The following is a 4,620-nucleotide window of genomic DNA, read 5'->3' on the forward strand; positions in this document are numbered from 1 at the left end:
CGGTGTCCACCAACACCCTGGAGTTGTTCAGGGAGAGGTGGGCGCCGCAGGGAGTGGAGTGCATCATTTCTCCCTCCAACTCTATTTTGATTTAGTCCCTACCCTCCCCTTCACTGTTTTTGATCACACAGCACTGTCCCTTGCTGTGAAGGGCAGTGTTTGTCACTGGCCACCCGGGTGTTTTCCTATCTTCCTGGTGGTGGAAATTGAATAAAGATTCGTGCACTTTGTGTCTTTCACTGTGTCTCACACCTAGAAAAAAAAAAATAAATCAAAAAAAAAAAGGAAAAAAAAAAAAAAAAAAAAAAAAAAATAAATCCCCCCCGGTCTCTCTGGGGAAGAGGCACCGGCCCTCGGAGGGGAGGGACTCTCCTGCAGCGCGCCGGCGGTGCTGCCCCTCTCCGGGGGACGAACCAACGGTGCCCCTCGACTGTCCCGCACCGCGGCCCGACTCGCCCAAACCCCCGGGGGCTACAGCAGGGCCTCCTGCTGCCTCGACGACTCCGGCCCCTGGGGAGGACCTCGATGACCACGAGGGCCGTGGTGCGGGCGACGACGGAGGACCCTCTGCTGGGTCGTCGAGCGGTGGAGGGGAGGAGGGTGTTATCCTCGCTCCTCCCTCCCAGACTGTTTTTCCGGGGGCCTTGGCCCTGGGGGACGACCTTTTCCTGGGGGATGACCTTTTCCCCGAGGAGCCAGGCGTCCCGGTGTCGGGAGAGGAGCGGGGCCCCGAGCCTCTGCCGCCCGACGACCCGAACTCGGGGCGTCCCGGGAAGGGGTGCGCCGAGGAAGGTACCGCCGGCGACCCTGGCGGTGGGGTCGCCGGGGGTTTGAGGCCGGTTGGCGGCGCCGGACCAGCCCCCATCCTCTCGGTGGGGGATGGGTCGGTGACCGAGGGCGACCACCCGGAGGAGGGTTCGGGATCGGTGGCGGACACCGGGGACGACGCGGACTCCGTCTGCAGTGACTTTTTTGAGTCCCGGGTGCCCCCCACCGATCTCCCCCTCATCCCCCTCGAGGAACTCCGGGAATTTGTCGAGGAAACTCGGAGTCGCCGGGACAGAGCCCAACTGGCGCTCGACCGCTGGAGCTCTTTTGAGAAAGTTTACTGGTCGACCCTCGCTGCCCGCCAGGCGCCTGGGCTCGACATTAACGAGCGAAAGCGAGTCAGGAACTTCCTGGGGGCACTCCTGGTGAGGGCGAGGGACTTCAGTGCCCCTCCCTCGTCCTCCCTGTAAATTTATACGGGTTTGTTAATTGTACCGGTGGTGGTTGCACAAAGCTTCCGACATGGAGACGACTATAGCCAGCCTCAACATCAACGGCAGCAGGGAGTCGCAGCGCAGATTCCAGACCCTCTCGGTCCTTCGGGACGGGAGGTATGCGGTGTGCTTCCTGCAAGAAACCCACACTACCCCGGGAGACGAAGCCACCTGGCTCCTGGAGTGGCGAGGGGGGGTCTACATGAGTCACCTCACCCGCAGATCTGGCGGGGTGGCTATCCTGTTGGCCCCGCATTTTCAGCCGGAGATCTTGGGGGTCAGGGAGCCGGTGCCAGGCCGTTTGCTTCACCTGACGGTTCGGCTGGGGGGCGCGGTGCTTCACTTGGTGAACGTCTACGCTCCCCCGGCCGGGCCGAGGCAAGCGAGCTTCTTCCAAGAAGTGTCCGCTCATCTCGCTTCCATCGACGAGGGCCAGTGCGTCGTCCTCGGGGGAGATTTTAATTGCGTCCTCGAGGGCAGGGACCACGGCGGTGCCCGCACTGACCGCGCGTCAGGGAAGAGGTTGGGGGACTTGGTCAAGTCCTTCGACCTGGTGGACGTCTGGCGGAATCTCCATCCCGACTCCATCGCCTTCACCTTCGTGAGGCCTGGGGTCGGAGTGTCCAGAATCGACCGCCTGTACGTTTCGCGGGCGTACGCCTCCTGTTTCCCGAAGGCCTCCATGCGGCAGGTGTCGTGCACGGACCACCACCTGGTGTGGGCGGAACTCCTTCCGTTCGGCGCCAGGCTCGGCTCCGCGTACTGGCACTTTAACAACCTGCTGCTGGAGGACGAGCGGTTCCGGGACTCGTTTCGTCGCTTCTGGGCCGGCTGGAGAAGGAAGCGGGGAAGCTTCCCCTCCCTGAGGCTATGGTGGGACGTGGGCAAGGCTCACGTCCGCGTCTTCTGTCAGGAGTACGCGAGGGGGTCGACGAAGAGGCGGAAATCCAGGATCGGGGAGTTGGAGAGGGAGTTGCTCGACCTGGAGTCACGCCTCGGTCAGCCCGACGCGGACCCGGCCCTGCGCGGGGTGTACGAAGAGAAGAAGGCCGCGCTCCGGGACCTGCAGCTCGTCGGGGCTCGGGGCGCGTACGTGAGGTCGCGGATCCAGCTCCTCCAGGACCTGGACCGCGGCTCCCCCTTCTTCTACTCGCTGGAAAAAAGGCGTGGCACCCGTCAGCAGCTCCTTGTGCTGCTGGCCGACGACGGGTCCCTCGTCTCGGATCCGGAGGGCGTCAGGGCCCACGTCCGAAACTATTACACAGCCCTGTTCTCTCCGGATCCGTCCAGCGAGGATGCTCGCAGAGTTCTGTGGGAGGACCTGCCGCAGCTCGGCCCGGAGGACGCCGGAAGGCTCGACGCTCCCGTCACTTTGGAGGAGCTGACCGGCGCCCTCGACCGGCTCTCGAGGGGCAAAACCCCGGGGCTGGACGGGCTGACTGTGGAGTTCTTCAGGGCGTTCTGGGACGTCCTGGGGAGCGACTACGCACAGGTCCTGGGGGAGTGTTTAAATGCCGGACAGCTGCCCCTTTCTTGGCGCAGGGCGGTCATCGTCCTGCTGCCAAAGAAGGGGGACCTTCGTTCCTTAAAGAACTGGCGTCCGGTCTCCCTCCTCGGCACGGATTACAAAATCTTCGCCAGGGTGTTGTCTTCTCGCCTGGCCTCCGTGCTGGCCCACATGATCCACCCGGACCAGTCCTACACGGTCCCGGGCCGGAGGATACACGATAACGTCCACCTGGTCCGGGACCTGATCCATTTCTGTCGACGGGCTGGTCTGCCGAGCGCCTTCCTGTCTCTCGACCAGGAGAAGGCGTTCGACAGGGTCGATCACGAGTACCTGCTCGGGACTCTGCGGGCATTCGGGTTCGGGGCGCAGTTCGTCGCCCGGATCCGACTTTTGTACGCCGCCGCAGAGTGTCTGGTTAAAGTTAACGGGTCCCTGACGGCGCCCCTTCGCTTCGGGAGAGGAGTGCGTCAAGGCTGCCCCCTGTCCGGCCAGCTGTATTCCCTGTGCGTGGAGCCTTTCCTGCGCCTCTTGCGGAGGAGGTTGTCGGGGCTGGTTCTGCGCGGCGCGGGCACGGGGGTGGTCCTCTCGGCCTACGCCGACGACGTGCTCCTCACTTTCACCGACCCGGCTGACCTGGGGAGGATGCGCGAGTGCCAGGCCGTGTACTCGGCGGCGTCTTCCGCCAGGATCAACTGGGCCAAATGTTCCGGACTACTGGTCGGCCCGTGGCGGGTGGACTCTCTGCCGGAGGAGTTACGGGGGTTCAGCTGGAGTACCACCCATCTCCTCTACCTGGGGGTCTACCTCGGCCCGGCTGAGGAATCCTGGCCGGCCAACTGGCAGGAGCTGGAGGCCAAAGTCTCGGCTCGCCTAGGCCGCTGGACAGGACTGCTCCGAGTGCTATCTTACAGGAGTCGAGTGCTGGTCATAAACCAGCTGGTGGCCGCCATGCTGTGGTACCGGCTGGTCACTTTGGTCCCTCCTCTTGGCTTTGTCGCTGGCATCCAGAGAACGTTGGTCGATTTCTTCTGGGACAAAAAGATGCACTGGGTCGCCGCGCAGGCTCTGAGTCTCCCTATTGAGGAGGGCGGTCAGTCGCTGGTGTGCGCCCGCACCCAGGTCGCGACGTTCCGCCTTCAGACCTTGCGGCGATACCTTTACGTCGAGCCTCCTCCTAGATGGTGCGCCCTGGCGACGTATTTTTTCCGCCAGGTGCGTAACCTCAACTACGACACGCAGCTCCTGTTCGTCGACCGTGACGGTTTGCAGGTCGCCCTCAAGACGCTGCCTGTCTTTTACCAGGACCTGATCACTGTCTGGAACATGGTCGAATCGCGTCGCGCCTACCCTCCGGCTGGAGTAGCGGCTGTCGTCAGGGAGCCGTTGCTCAGGAATCCGCACCTCCGTACTCGCGGGTTCGAGTGGCTGTCGGAGGAGAGGGCCGCGGCGGCGAGGGTGACCAGGGTCGGGGACGTGCTGGGTGCCGGGGGCCTGGGCTGGACGCTGCCGCAGGACATAGCAGGCAGGGCGGCGGTAGACGTCCAGTACGTGGCCACCGCCATCCGACGCCTCAAAACGGCGGTGCTCGGACCCGACGTAGTACACCAGTTGGAGGACGCTCAGGTGTGCGGTGGGATCCCGTCCGAGCTCACCCCAGCCCGGACGGAATTTCACATTGGCCCCAAGGTCCCGTACTTCCCGCGGGAGCCTGTGCCCCACAACCTGAGCCGCCTCCGAAATTTTAACTTTGTTTCGTTTAGGGAGGTGAACAGGAGAGCCCTGTACAGACTGCTGCTGCACACCGTCCACCTCTTCTCCCTCATCCACCGTCCGGACACGCCTTGGCGT

Source organism: Chiloscyllium plagiosum, unplaced genomic scaffold (assembly GCF_037043375.1).
Source record: "Chiloscyllium plagiosum isolate Xiang-an unplaced genomic scaffold, Cpla_swu_hap1 HiC_scaffold_10, whole genome shotgun sequence".
Taxonomy (NCBI): Eukaryota; Metazoa; Chordata; class Chondrichthyes; order Orectolobiformes; family Hemiscylliidae; genus Chiloscyllium; species Chiloscyllium plagiosum.